Raw genomic sequence first — 17,085 nt, forward strand, 5'->3', positions numbered from 1 at the left:
TCTTCTAATTCCATTGATAAACATTTTGAAACAGATACAATCATATAAAGTATTTAATCTAATATTTTGTTTACGTTTCAAGTTATAATATATATACACATATACATATATAATCATATTCGTTTAATGGTTCGTGAATCGTTGGAACTTGGTTGAAGTTGAATGAATGTATGAACATAGTTTAAAATTCTTGAAATTTAACTTAACAAATATTGCTTATCGTGTCGGAAACATATAAAGATTAAAGTTTAAATTTGGTTGGAAATTTTCGGGTTGTCACAGTATTAATTCACAGACTGGGTGCTTTTTAGAATTTCAGCATGGAAGATCATAGTTTTAATAGATAAATGTTATATGGATACATACTGTTGATGCGAAAACGTTGCGAGACTCACAATACAGATTTGCTGATTCTCGATCATTGGTATGGCAATTTTTTTACAATATGCGGATGAGTACATGATGAGACTTCAATAGTTAAATATAGTGATTTGTCATAGACATTTAAACCAAGGAGCGACGAGGTTGTTGGTACATCTGCTGGTAATATGGTGGAATATAAAAGGTTCCCCGGTAACAATAAAAGAGCACGCATATATATCAAGGTTATAGTAAGGCTAGTCCGACTGAAAAGTCGAAGTTGACTTGCTGGAGCTGTGACAAATTTTGCTAATTTGAAAAGGATTTGCAAAGTTATTTTCGGTAATAACAATGCCAAAGGAGCTAGCACAGATACGTGTTTAACTTTTACTCAGGTTCCGAGTGTTTTAAAATGCATATCTATATTCATCATTCTTTTCTTCCGTAGATGGAGAGCGGTTGGTTCGTCCTCTCGACTGAAGTGTTTTCAAGAATCATGAAAGGTTTGAACGCGGTTTGTAATCGTCAAGATACAAATGAGGTTTAAGATGAAATCAAGTGGCAAACTTAAAGAATTATTTAGTTTCATATGTTATAATCAATATTTTAATTCATTTTAATTGTCCAATGTTATTAGTCCACAGTCGATAGTCCACAGTTAACAGTCAAGTAATTCATATATAGTTTAATATATTATATTCGAATTAATTAATACGTGTCGTGACCCGTATACGTCTCAGACTCGATCACAACTCAAACTATATATATTATTGTAGAATCAACCTCAACCCTGTATAGCTAACTCCTGCATTACTGCATATAGAGTGTCTATGGTTATTCCAAATAATATATATAGATGTGTCGATATGATATGTCAAAACCTTGTATACGTGTCCCGATATTTAAAGTGCGTAAAATAAATAACGAAAATTAAATGACGATAAATAAAATTGCGAGAATTAAAATTGCGATAAATAAAATGCGATAAATAAAAGGTAATACGGAATTAACAGTTAGCTAGGAACAGTTAGCGTGGATTTTTAACAAAATTTCTCATAGTTAATTTATCTGTTTCTAAAAAATTTATTTTTGTCGAATGTTTTATTCATTATGCCACTTGTTGGATTCTGATAGGTCAAAATCCAAATATGAAATTGAATGAAAATGGTTATTCTATGGTGAACGGATTCGTATATCGGTGGATGTAAGCAGGATAGTAAATGACTGTTGAATCAGCTTCGAAGAATGTACATTGTAACTTATTAATGTGAAATCTAAATATTCCTCGGGTATTACCTACCCGTTAAAATATTTTCACCATTAACAGTTTGTACAAAAGAATTTTTAATTACAGTCTTTATGAAAAAATATATATACATATATCTTTTCTTCAGATGTAATTATGGATTTAATGAGTTAATATGATATTAAACTCATTTGATTTACCGCTAGAACAAGAATATATAATCTCTAGAACATTAGAGATTACATAATCGTCACGTAGAACGAAGATAAATGATGTAGAACGATTTGTAGAACGATGATTATGCTCGAGGTACATAATGAGATATTGAGGCATGGATTGTTAATGATACTGGTGCTGTTATTGAAGGTACTGTTGGTGCCGATGATGGTGCTGAAGCTGGTAAATTTTGCACCATATTTTCTAAATTGATTACTCGAGCGCGAAGTTCGTTGACTTCTTCTATTAGTTCGGGGTGATTGTCGGCCATAACGAGCGGATGAATAAGGTTTAGAATCTGGGTTATGATATATTCGTGGCGAGATACTCTATGAATAAGAGAGAAAATGGTGTTTCAAACAGGTTCGTCGGTAAGTGCTTCAGGTTCTTCACCAAGAGGGCAATGTGGTGGATGGAAGCGATCACCTTCTTCTTGTCTCCAGTGATTAAGTAGGCTACGAACCCATCAGATGAATTGGGGATGGATGATTGGTTGATTCATTCTGGTGACACTGCTTTCGTAGCTTAGGTGAAACTCCATATCGGAATGGCTGTCGGAGTCCGAGGAATTCGAACTGGTTGAGGGATTCATCTCGTACGATCATATGAAGGATTTTCGATAAGAAATAGATTACAGGATGTAGATTAGTACCCTGCAATACATAATTTACATATGCATATATAATACTAAAATCCCATAAGTTATGGAGGAATCTACGGAAGCTGTCAGGCAAAGGTAACAATAACAGATACGCTAAGATATGAAGTTATCTATACACTGTCTATGCAATAGAGGCAGTAAGACATGTCTAGACTAAGAATGATAAGCAGGTAATTTTCTAAGGATGATAAGCAGATGATTTCCGACTAGAAATAATAAGCAAAACTTTTGACATGCAGACACGGTCGAAGTCCAGACTCACTAATGCATCTAAACAACTATCAGTTAGACACACTAATCAAGACCTGGTTCGCTAAGACCACCGCTCTGATACTACATGTCATACCCCGTCCTAATCCGTCTGGATGAAGTCACCAACATCTGGTTCTATTGCGATGATCGACTACAAATAATGTCTTTACAATGAGAAAATGCACAGCGGAAGATTTCTTTCATACCTGAGAATAAACATGCTTTTAAGTGTCAACCAAAAGGTTGGTGAGTTCATAGGTTTATCATAAAATAATAAAATTCATCATTTTGATAGACCACAAGATTTAAATGCTGCATGGTACAAATGGGCCCGAATCCTATACCCACCTGTAATGTACATGAGATATCTTTTAAATACAGTACACATTTCTCGTGTACGAAATCATCTTTCATAAATCTTAGTAACCGTACACATATCTCATGCATAAAAATAACATACACATAACCTGTGTATAAAATCATTCTCTCGATAACATTCACTTTTCATTGCTTTCATAGCTTGGCTTGGTAACCGACCTTAACATATAATGCGCATAATAATATCCCCAAAACAGAACATCTCGTCTGTATAATAATCATATAAACTTCGAAGTACTAAACACCACGCCCACTAGCCCTTCCGTCTAGTGAACATTCTGGGTTGGGGTGTTAAACTCGGTAGCTACCTTTAGGATTCGCGTCAATTAGGCGTGCACTAATTCTCAAAATTAGTGATGTTCCCTAATTCTTAGGTTACCAAGCAATAATAATCAGGTGAAAAATATTCATATCAATTGTGGCAATTATCAAGTCCACATAATTCAATGGTGGCAATTATCACGTCCACATAATTCATTCGAGGAATGTTTTGCTTGTGTCTATCTCGTCAAACATTTATAAAAGCATTTCATGTATTCGCAGTTCAAAATGTATTTCAAAAGCATTTAATAAAGCAGTTGTAAAAACAGCGCATGTATTCTCAGTCCCAAAAATGTAAAGAGTAAAAGGGAATCAAATGAACTCACCTAATGTATTTTGTAGTAAAAATACATATGACTATATTGAACAATGCATGGTTGGCCTCGGATTCACGAACCTATATCATTCGTATTTATATTAAAATATATCATTCGTAATCTAACAATTTTCATATATATTATTATTAATAATATACTTGTTATCTCATATGTTATAAATGTAATATATTTAGTTTATATATTTTATATAGCTAATATAATAATTTATTTTAGGGTTTATACATGATAAAAATATATATTTAACTATATAATGTTAATATGTAATTATATGAGATGTTAATGTCGTTATAGTATATGTACTAAATATATTTTGTATAAAATATTTATTTGTTAAAAATGCTAGTTTTTATGTTAACTAGTTAATAATAATAATAACTTTATTAATAACGATAATACTAATAATATTAATGATATCGTTAATAATGATAATAATAATCCTAAACATGTTAATAATAATAACACTCATATTAGTAATGATATTAATTTTAGTAATACAATATATATCATCATTGTAATTATAATCATATTACTAATAAATTATATTTACTACTTGTATTAGTAATAATAATACTAATAGTAATAATTTTAATACTTATGCAAGTGATAATAATAATAATCTTTATAACGCTAATAATAAAAATAATAACAACACTAACAATAATAATAATAATAATAATAATAATAATAATAATAATAATAATAATAATAATAATAATAATAATAATAATAATAATAATAATAATAATAATAATAATAATAAATACAACCTTAAAAAGATGGAAAAATGTCCCAAGAAAGTTTTGAACCCGCGACCTCTAACTTCTCAACACAACTCCTAAACCATCAGATTTATCTTGTCTTTCTGTTTTAATTCACAGCTTAATCCTATATAACCATTACATCCTTCTGTTTTCTTCTTCATAACCGTCATCAGCATCATGTATTTTTATTATCATCACCTCAACCAAACCCTTCGGCTCAACAAGAACTCACGGCCCAACAGAGAATGTGACTTCAGCCCAACAGAGAATGTTAATGGATCTAGTCGTTAAAGGATCCAAGTCTCGGCACAAATTAAAAATATAGCCCAATAATTAGTCAGTACAAAAGCAGGAAACTCGGCCCGAATGAAATTGATGAGTGAATGATATGCTTACGTTCAGTTCAAAAGAAAGAAGAAAAAAATAAATAAATTATTTATGGAAGTGTATCTTGGGACGGTTGTGAGGTGGAAAACAGGAAGCACAAAAATCAAAATCTAACGTCTTCTTTTCTTGTAACTTGCGGATTAATTAACTAAAGTAATCCCACTACTTCAAAAGTTGGAAAGTTGTGGGATTTTGGTTGTGTAATTCGTGGCCTTCAATAGGAACCGAATGATATCTTTTTATCTGGCAAGTTGATTATTGTTAGGAACATGTAACAACAATATTATACCCTAACCAATTCAAGTGGGGTTATTACTTTGTCAAAAGAAAGAAATCTTTGTGGTATTTGGTTGTCCCACACTTCAAGAAATCCTCATGGTCGGCCACCTAAACCACTTTATGTTCCATTCTTATATTAATACCAAATTTGGTTATTGCGAATAAAAAGATACAGCAGCAATATTCGTGATTTACAGTAGTAGCAGTTGTAGTCCTTCAACAAAACAAACGATTTAGTTGGTGTTGTCGAGCTGTTGTACCAAAACGAAAAGGATAGCTGTGGTGATAATCAAGGTGTCAATTGTGGTGAAGGTTTTATCAAGAAGGTGATAAAGTGTTGATTAATGATGATCGATGGTGGTTTGGATTTGGTGTTGCAAGTGGTGAAGTGATTCGAATACCAAAAAGAAATATAAAAGAGAGTCATGGAGAAAAGGTGAAAGAGATGGTGATATCTTCGGGTGATGCAATGGTGATCGGTGGAGTGGTCGTGAAGGAAGATGGAGGTGATTAATGGGTGTAGTATGAAATGTCCCGTTCTTATTGATTAAAAACGTTCCATATTAATTGATTTCGTTGCGAGGTTTTGACCTCTATATGAGACGTTTTTCAAAGACTGCATTCATTTGTAAAACAAACCATAACCTTTATTTCATAAATAAAGGTTTAAAAAGCTTTACGTAGATTATCAAATAATGATAATCTAAAATATCCTGTTTACACACGACCATTACATAATGGTTTACAAAACAAATATGTTACATCGAAATCAGTTTCTTGAATGCAGTTTTTACACAATATCATACAAACATGGACTCCAAATCTTGTCCTTATTTTAGTATGCAACAGCGGAAGCTCTTAGTATTCACCTGAGAATAAACATGCTTTAAACGTCAACAAAAATGTTGGTGAGTTATAGGTTTAACCTATATATCAAATCGTAACAATAGACCACAAGATTTCATATTTCAATACACATCCCATACATAGAGATAAAAATCATTCATATGGTGAACACCTGGTAACCGACATTAACAAGATGCATATATAAGAATATCCCCATCATTACGGGATCCTCCTTCGGACATGATATAAATTTCGAAGTACTAAAGCATCCGGTACTTTGGATGGGGTTTGTTAGGCCCAATAGATCTATCTTTAGGATTCGCGTCAATTAGGGTGTCTGTTCCCTAATTTTTAGATTACCAGACTTAATAAAAAGGGGCATATTCGATTTCGATAATTCAACCATAGAATGTAGTTTCACGTACTTATGTCTATTTTGTAAATCATTTATAAAATATGCATGTATTCTCATCCCAAAAATATTAGATTTTAAAAGTGGGACTATAACTCACTTTCACAGATTTTTACTTCGTCGGGAAGTAAGACTTGGCCACTGGTTGATTCACGAACCTATAACAATATATACATATATATCAAAGTATGTTCAAAATATATTTACAACACTTTTAATATATTTTGATGTTTTAAGTTTATTAAGTCAGCTGTCCTCGTTAGTAACCTACAACTAGTTGTCCACAGTTAGATGTACAGAAATAAATCGATAAATATTATCTTGAATCAATCCACGACCCAGTGTATACGTATCTCAGTATTGATCACAACTCAAAATATATATATTTTGGAATCAACCTCAACCCTGTATAGCTAACTCCAACATTCACATATAGAGTGTCTATGGTTGTTTTGAAATATATTTAGATGTGTCGACATGATAGGTCGAAACATTGTATACGTGTCTATGGTATCTCAAGATTACATAATATACAATACAAGTTGATTAAGGTATGGTTGGAATAGATTTGTTACCAATTTTCACGTAGCGAAAATGAGAAAAATTATCCAATCTTGTTTTACCCATAAACCCTTCATTTTAAATCTGTTTTGAGTGAATCAAATTGCTATGGTTTCATATTAAAATCTATTTTATGAATCTAAATATAAAAAGTATAGGTTTATAGTCGGAAAAATAAGTTACAAGTCATTTTTGTAAAGGTAGTCATTTCAGTCGAAAGAACGACGTCTAGATGACCATTTTAGAAAACATACTTCCACTTCGAGTTTAACCATAATTTTTGGATATAGTTTCATGTTCATAATAAAAATCATTTTCCCAGAATAACAACTTTTAAATCAAAGTTTATCATAGTTTTTAATTAACTAACCCAAAACAGCCCGCGGTGTTACTACGACGGCGTAAATCCGGTTTTACGGTGTTTTTCGTGTTTCCAGGTTTTAAATCATTAAGTTAGCATATCATATAGATATAGAAATGTGTTTAGTTGATTTTAAAAGTTAATTTAGAAGGATTAACTTTTATTTGCGAACAAGTTTAGAATTAACTAAACTATGTTCTCGTGATTACAAGTTTAAACCTTCGAATAAGATAGCTTTATATGTATGAATCGAATGATGTTATGAACATCATTACTACCTCAAGTTCCTTGGATAAACCTACTGGAAATGAGAAAATTAGATCTAGCTTCAAAGGATGCTTGGATGGCTTGAAAGTTCTTGAAACAGAATCATGACACGAAAAAAATTTCAAGTAAGATTTCCACTCGAAATAAGATTGTTATAGTTATAGAAATTGAATTAAAGTTTGAATATGATTATTACCTTGTATTAGAAAGATAACCTACTGTAAGTAACAAAGGTTTCTTGATCTTGGATGATTACTTGGAATGGATTTAGAAAACTTGGAAGTAAACTTGCAATCTTGGAAGTATTCTTGATTTTATGAAACTAGAACTTTTGGAATTTATGAAGAACACTTAGAACTTGAAGATAGAACTTGAGAGAGATCAATTAGATGAAGAAAATTGAAGAATTAAAGTGTTTGTAGGTGTTTTTGGTCGTTGGTGTATGGATTAGATATAAAGGATATGTAATTTTGTTTTCATGTAAATAAGTCATGAATGATTACTCATATTTTTGTAATTTTATGAGATATTTCATGCTAGTTGCCAAATGATGGTTCCCACATGTGTTAGGTGACTCACATGGGCTGCTAAGAGCTAATCATTAGAGTGTATATACCAATAGTACATACATCTAAAAGGATGTAATTGTTGATGAAACTGAACGAGGATGTAATTGTAAGCATTTTTGTTAAGTAGAAGTATTTTGATAAGTGTCTTGAAGTCTTTCAAAAGTGTATGAATACATATTAAAACACTACATGTATATACATTTTAACTGAGTCGTTAAGTCATCGTTAGTCGTTACATGTAAATGTTGTTTTGAAACCTTTAGGTTAACGATCTTGTTAAATGTTGTTAACCCATTGTTTATTATATCAAATGAGATGTTAAATTGTTATATTATCATGATATTATGATATATAATATATCTTAGTATGATATATATACAGTTAAATATCGTTACAACGATAATCGTTACATATATGTCTCGTTTCGAAATCATTAAGTTAGTAGTCTTATTTTTACATATGTATTTCATTGTTAATACACTTAATGATATATTTACTTATCATTTAACATAATTAACCAAGTGTATCAATATCTTAATATGATTCATATGTACCTAGTAAGACGTTGTTATAACAATAATCGTTATATATATCGTTTTCGAGTTTCTTAATTTAATAGTCTCATTTTTATGTATATAACTCATTGTTAAGATACCTAATGAGATACATACTTATAATAAAATCATGTTAACTATATATATAACCATATGTATGTCATCGTATAATTTTTACAAGTTTTAACGTTCGTGAATCACCGGTCAACTTGGGTGGTCATTTGTCTATATGAAACCTATTACAATTAATCAAGTCTTAACAAGTTTGATTGCTTAACATGTTGGAAACACTTAATCATGTAAATAACAATTTCATTTAATATATATATATAAACATGGAAAAGTTCGGGTCACTACATAGTAATGGTTCACGATCATAAACAAGAAAACAATAGGTAGCAATAAGCATGGTGGTTCTTCGATGATTTAAAACAGGAGTAAGATTGTTTGATGGTGAGATCATTAAGGTGGTGATGTGGGTTATGGTTTTGAATTTAAAAATAGAAAAGGAGGTGAGTAGAACTTACAAGTGGGTTTAGGTGATTCACGATAGAAAAAAATATAAACGCGTCCGTTGATTTGTGTTACAAGTGTGGTTTGAGCTTTAAACATAAATAAGAAACCAATGATCGAATTTAGTAAGTTTATTGGGTTTGGTTGTGGATGAAATAGTAACAGTTGGCGATGGTTATGATTAAATGGGTTTCTTTTCGTGGTGTTCAAAAGTAGTTATGGTGGAGATTGAAGATGGTTACGAATTAAGATGACGACCGGAGTTGAAACAGAAAAGTCGAGCACAAAGTTAATGATCATGGATAAATGGTGATAGAAGAAAATAGTTAGAGGAGGGAGAAGATGGTTGGGTGAATGAGGTTGAATGTGCTGTATATAGATGGGTTGATAGATAAATATATATAAAATAGATAATGGTAGATATGATAGATGACAGAAAGGTACGTTAATAGACACATACAAATCTCAATTGATATTTCATATTCACTCACGGGTTATTTACCTATTATTCTGCCGACACTTAGATATTTTCAATTCGCGGAGTGCTATATCGTGTCCATTGCTAAATAGTTAACATATAAAAGTGTTCCTAAAAATTCCATATTTTTAGGTTAAGTATATTTAATTATTTCAGTCCTTACCTGTTTGAAACCTGATCAAAAAGGTTTGATAATTATTTATTTTCTGTTCCAATTTATATGTACAGAGTACTAATATTTAAACTTAAAAAGGTAAAAATATTTTTAACAAATCTAAAATCTTCGTAATCAAATTACAGTCCAACTTTTATCTTAATCCTTCATATTTATATATTATATCTATATGAACACTAACGAAATGTCAACCGAGTGTTACAGACGTTTACAGAATAGGTCCAAAATCATATTTATTCAATATGCTCTTTATATATAAGAACAGTTTTAAATAATAAATTTTACTAAGTAAATACATTTATTAATTATATATTTTAAACAATTAAATTTAATATAACAATATATATATATATATACACACAAGTAATATTTATATATATATCTACACATATTTATATATATATATATTTACAAACATTGGTTCGTGAATCATCGGGATTTGTCAAAGGTAAATGAATGCATAACCATAGTTCAAAATTTCCGAGACTTTAATATTACAGACTTTGCTTATCGTGTCAGAATTATATAAAAATTAAGTTTAAATTTGATCGAAAATTTCCGGGTCGTCACAAAATTAAATCTTATTAGTAGTTTGAAGGCGCAAAAACTAATAAGAAAAGGTTGTTATATCATTCTAGCACATATCAAGGAAGTTAAACCTGAAGAAAAGAACATCAGTGATGTTCCCGTCGCAAAAGAATTTCCCGATGTATTTCCGAAAGAATTACCGGGATTACCCCCACATCGATCCGTTAAATTTAAAATAGACCTTTTACCAGGAGCTGCACCAATAGCCCGTGCTCCATACAGACTCGCACCCAGCGAAATGAAAGAATTACAAAGTCAGTTACAGGAACTTTTAGAGCGTGGTTTCATTCGACCAAGCACATCACCATGGGGAGCTCCTGTTTTGTTTGTCAAGAAGAAGGATGGTACATTTAGGTTATGTATCGACTACCGAGAGTTGAACAAACTTACCATCAAGAACCGCTACCCACTACCGAGAATCGACGACTTATTTGATCAACTACAAGGCTCGTCAGTTTATTCAAAGATTGATTTACGTTCTGGGTATCATCAAATGCGGGTGTAGGAGGATGATATTCCAAAAACTGCTTTTAGGACGCGTTACGGTCATTACAAGTTTATGGTTATGCCATTTGGGTTGACTAACACACCAGCTGTGTTCATGGACCTCATGAACCGAGTGTGTGGACCATACCTTGACAAGTTTGTCATTGTTTTCATCGATGACATACTTATTTACTCAAAGAATGACCAAGAGCATGAAGAATGTTTGAGAAAAGTTCTAGAGTTGTTAAGAAAGGAAAAACTGTATGCTAAGTTTTCAAAGTGTGCATTTTGGTTGGAAGAAGTTCAATTCCTCGGTCACATAGTGAACAAAGAAGGTATTCAGGTGGATCCAGCAAAGATTGAAACCGTTGAAAAGTGGAAAACCCCGAAAACTCCAAAACACATACGCCAATTTTTAGGGCTAGCTGGTTATTACAGAAGATTCATCCAAGATTTTTTCAAAATAGCAAAACCCTTGACTGCATTAACGCATAAAGGGAAGAAATTTGAATGGAAGGATGAACAAGAGAAAGCGTTTCAATTATTGAAGAAAAATTTAACTACGGCACCTATATTGTCATTGCCTGAAGGGAATGATGATTTTGTGATATATTGTGATGCCTCAAAGCAAGGTCTCGGTTGTGTATTAATGCAACGAACTAAGGTAATTGCTTATGCGTCTAGACAATTGAAGATTCACGAGCAGAATTATACGACGCATGATTTGGAATTAGGCGCGGTTGTTTTTGCATTAAAGACTTGGAGGTACTACTTATTGGGTTCAAAAGTATTATATATACCGACCACAAAAGTCTTCAACACATATTTAATCAGAAAAAACTGAATATGAGGCAGCGTAGGTGGATTGAATTATTGAATGATTATGACTTTGAGATTTGTTACCATCCGGGAAAGGCAAATGTGGTAGCCAACGCCTTTAGCAGAAAGGACAGAGAACCTATTCGAGTAAAAGCTATGAATATAATGATTCATACTAACCTTACTACTCAAATAAAGGAGGCGCAACAAGGAGTTTTAAAAGAGGAAAACTTAAGGGATGGAATACCCAAAGGATCGGAGAAGCATCTTATTATTGGGGAAGACGGAACCCGGTATAGGTCTGAAAGAATTTGGGTACTAAAATTTGGAGATATGAGAGAAATGGTACTTAGAGATGCTCATAAAACCAGATACTCAATACATCTTGGAACGGGGAAGATGTACAAGGATCTCAAGAAACATTTTTGGTGGCCTGGTATGAAAGCCGATGTTGCTAAATACGTAGGAGAATGTTTGACGTGTTCTAAGGTCAAAGCGGAGCATCAAAAACCATCAGGTCTACTTCAACAACCCGAAAACCCGGAATAGAAATGGGAAAACATTACCATGGATTTCATCACTAAATTGCCAAGGACTGCAAGTGGTTTTGATACTATTTGGGTAATAGTTGATCGTCTCACCAAATTAGCACACTTCCTGCCAATAAGAGAAGATGACAAGATGGAGAAGTTAGCACGACTGTATTTGAAGGAAGTCGTCTCCATACATGGAATACCAATCTCTATTATCTCTGATAGGGATGGCAGATTTATTTAAAGATTCTGGCAGACATTACAGCAAGCATTAGGAACTCGTCTAGACATGAGTACTGCCTATCATTCACAAACTGATGGGCAGAGCGAAAGGACGATACAAATGCTTGAAGACATGCTACGAGCCTGTGTTATTGATTTCGGAAACAGTTGGGATCGACACCTTTCATTAGCAGAATTTTCCTACAACAACAGCTACCATTCAAGTATTGAGATGGCGCCGTTTGAAGCAATTTATGGTAGAAAGTATAGGTCTCCGATTTGTTTGAGTGAAGTGGGGGATAGACAGATTACGGGTCCGGAGATAATACAAGAAACTACCGAGAAGATCATCCAAATTCAACAACGGTTGAAAACTGCCCAAAGTCGACAAAAGAGTTACGCTGACATTAAAAGAAAAGATATAGAATTTGAAATTGGAGAGATGGTCATGCTTAAAGTTGCACCTTGGAAAGGCGTTGTTCTATTTGGTAAATGAGGGAAATTAAATCCAAGGTATATTGGACCATTCAAGATTATTGATCGTGTCGGACCAGTAGCCTACCGACTTGAGTTACCTCAACAACTCGCGGCTGTACATAACACTTTCCACGTCTCGAATTTGAAGAAATGTTTTGCTAAAGAATATCTTACTATTCCGTTAGACAAAATTCAAATCAACGAAAAACTTCATTTCATCGAAGAACCCGTAGAAATAATGGATCGTGAGGTTAAAACACTTAAGTAAAACAAGATACCAATCGTTAAGGTTCGATGGAATGCTCGTATAGGACCCGAGTTCACCGGGGAACGAGAAGATCAGATGAAGAAGAAATACCCGCACTTATTTCCAGAAGATACGTCAACACCTCCAACTGCTTAGAATTTCGGGACAAAATTTATTTAACGGGTAGGTACTGTAGTGACCCGAACTTTTCCATGTTTATATATATTAAATGAAATTGTTATTTACATGATTAAGTGTTTCCAACATGTTAAGAAATCAAACTTATTATGACTTGATTAATTGAAATAGGTTTTATATAGACAATTGACCACCCAGGTTGACCGGTGATTCACGAACGTTAAAACTTGTAAAAACTATATGATGTCATATATATGGATATATATATATATATATATATATATATATATATATATATATATATATATATATATATATATATATATATATATATATATATATAATTAACATGGTATTATGATAAGTAAACATATTATTAAGTATATTAACAATGAACTACATATGTAAAAACAAGACTACTAATTTAATGATTTCGAAACGAGACATATATGTAACTATTATCGTTGTAACGACATTTAATGTATATATATCATATTAAGATATATTAATACATCATGATATCATGATAATGTAATAATTTAACATCTCATTTGATATAATAAAAAATGGGTTAACAACATTTAACAAGATCGTTAACCTAAAGGTTTCAAAACAACACTTACATGTAACGACTAACGATTCTTTAACGACTCAGTTAAAATGTATATAGAATCAGTAGTGTTTTAATATGTATTCATACACTTTTTAAAGACTTCAAGACACTTATCAAAATACTTCTACTTAACAAAAATGCTTACAATTACATCCTCGTTCAGTTTCATCAACAATTCTACTCGTATGCACCCGTATTCGTACTCGTACAATATACAGCTTTTAGATGTATGTACTATTGGTATATACACTCCAATGATCAGCTCTTAGCAGCCCATTTGAGTCACCTAACACATGTGGGAACCATCATTTGGCAACTAGCATGAAATATCTCATAAAATTACAAAAATATTAGTAATCATTCATGACTTATTTACAAATAAACAAAATTACACATCCTTTATATCTAATCCATATACCAACGACCAAAAACACCTAAAAACACTTTCATTATTCAATTTTCTTCATCTAATTGATCTCTCTCAAGTTCTATCTTCAAGTTCTAAGTGTTCTTCATAAATTCTATAAGTTCTAGTTTCATAAAATCAAGAATACTTCCAAGTTTGCTAGCTTACTTCCAATCTTGTAAAGTGATCATCCAACCTCAAGAAATCTTTCTTATTTACAGTAATATATCTTTCTAATACAAGGTAATACTCATATTCAAACTTTGAATCAATTTCTATAACTATAACAATCTTATTTCGAGTGGAAATCTTACTTGAACTTGTTTTCGTGTCATGATTCTGCTTCAAGAACTTTCAAGCCATCCAAGGATCCCTTGAAGCTAGATCTATTTTTCTCATTTCCAGTAGGTTTACCTAATAAAATTAAGGTAGTAATTATTTTCATAACATCATTCGATTCATACATATAAAACTATCTTATTCGAAGATTTAAACTTGTAATCACTAGAACATAGTTTAGTTAATTCTAAACTTGTTCACAAATAAAGTTAATCCTTCTAACTTGACTTTTAAAATCAACTAAACACATGTTCTATATCTATATGATATGCTAACTTAATGATTTAAAACCTGGAAACACGAAAAACACCGTAAAACCGGACATACGCCGACGTAGTAACACCGCGGGCTGTTTTGGGTTTGATAATTAAAAACTATGATAAACTTTGATTTAAAAGTTGTTCTTGTGAGAAAATTATTTTTCTTATGAACATGAAACTATATCCAAAAATCATGGTTAAACTCAAAGTGAAAGTATGTTTTTCAAAATGGTAATCAAGACGTCGTTCTTTCGACTGAAATGACTACCTCTTACAAAAATGACTTGTAACTTATATTTCTGACAATAAACCTATACTTTTTCTTTTTAGATTCATAAAATAGAGTTCAATATGAAACTATAGCAATTTGATTCACTCAAAACGGATTTAAAACGAAGAAGTTATGGGTAAAACAAGATTGAATATTTTTTTGATTGTTGTAGCTACGGGAAATATTGTAACAATTCTATATAAATCATATTCTAGCTAACTTATATTGTATTATACATGTATTCTAATATATTATGTAATCTTGGTATACCATAGACACGTATGCAAATGTTTTGAGATATCATATCGACCCATGTATATATATTATTTGGAACAACCATAGACACTCTATATGCAGTAATGTTGGAGTTAGCTATACAGGGTTGAGGTTGATTCCAAAAATATATATGCTTTGAGTTTTGATCAAGCCTGAGACGTGTATACACTGGGTCGTGGATTGATCCAAGATAATATATATCGATTTATTTCTGTACATCTAACTATGGACAACTAGTTGTAGGTTATTAATGAGGACAGCTGACTTAATAAGCTTAAAACATTAAAACGTATTAAAAAATGTTGTAAACATATTTTGAACATACTTTGATATATATGTACATATTTGTTATAGGTTCGTGAATCGACCAGTGGCCAAGTCTTACTTCCCGACGAAGTAAAAATATGTGAAGGTGAGTTATAGTCCCACTTTTAAAATCTAATATTTTGGGATGAGAATACATGCAACTTTATAAATGTTTTACGAAATAGACACAAGTAAATGAAACTACATTATATGGGTGAATGATCGAAGCCGAATATGCCCCTTTTTAGCTTGGTAGCCTAAGAATTTGGGAACAGACCCCCAAATTGACGCGAATCCTAAAGATAGATCTATCGGGACCAACAAGCCCCATTCTGGAATTTGGAATGCTTTAGTACTTCGAAATTATCATGTCCGATGGGTGTCCCGGAATGATGGGGATATTCTATATGCATCTTGTTAATGTTGGTTACCAGGTGTTCACCATATGAATGATTTTTATCTCTATGTATGGGATGTATTGAGATATGAAATCTTGTGGTCTATTATTATGATTTGATAATATATAGGTTAAACCTATAACTCACCAACATTTTTGTTGACGTTTTAAGCATGTTTATTCTCAGGTGATTATTAAGAGCTTCCGATGTTGCATACTAAAATAAGGACAAGATTTTGAGTCCATGCTTGTATGATATTGTGTAAAAACTGCATTCAAGAAACTTATTTTTGATGTAATATATTCTTATTGTAAACCATTATGTAATGGTCGAGTGTAAACAGTATATTTTAGATTATCATTATTTGATAATCTACGTAATGCTTTTTAAACCTTTATCGATAAAATAAAGGTTATGCTTGTTTTAAAAATGAATGCAGTCTTTGAAAAACGTCTCATATAGAGGTCAAAACCTCGCGACGAAATCAATTAATATGGAACGTTTATAATCAATATGAACGGGACATTTCAATTGATACATCTACTGGAGGAAACATTATGAGTAAAACTGTCGAGGAAGCTGAAACTTTGATTAATAAATTGGCTGCGCATTCCCATGAATGGCACCAAGACTTAGATATTTCTCGTTCGGTAAAATCTGTTAGTTATGATTCTGAAGATATGGTTAAGGCTACGAATGTGCAATTAGGTAATCTAGGAAGGCAGATTGAAATGCTTACTAAGGAAATGCATATGATTAAGGTAGGTTGTG

Source organism: Rutidosis leptorrhynchoides, chromosome 1 (genome assembly GCF_046630445.1).
Source record: "Rutidosis leptorrhynchoides isolate AG116_Rl617_1_P2 chromosome 1, CSIRO_AGI_Rlap_v1, whole genome shotgun sequence".
Classification (NCBI taxonomy): Eukaryota; Viridiplantae; Streptophyta; class Magnoliopsida; order Asterales; family Asteraceae; genus Rutidosis; species Rutidosis leptorrhynchoides.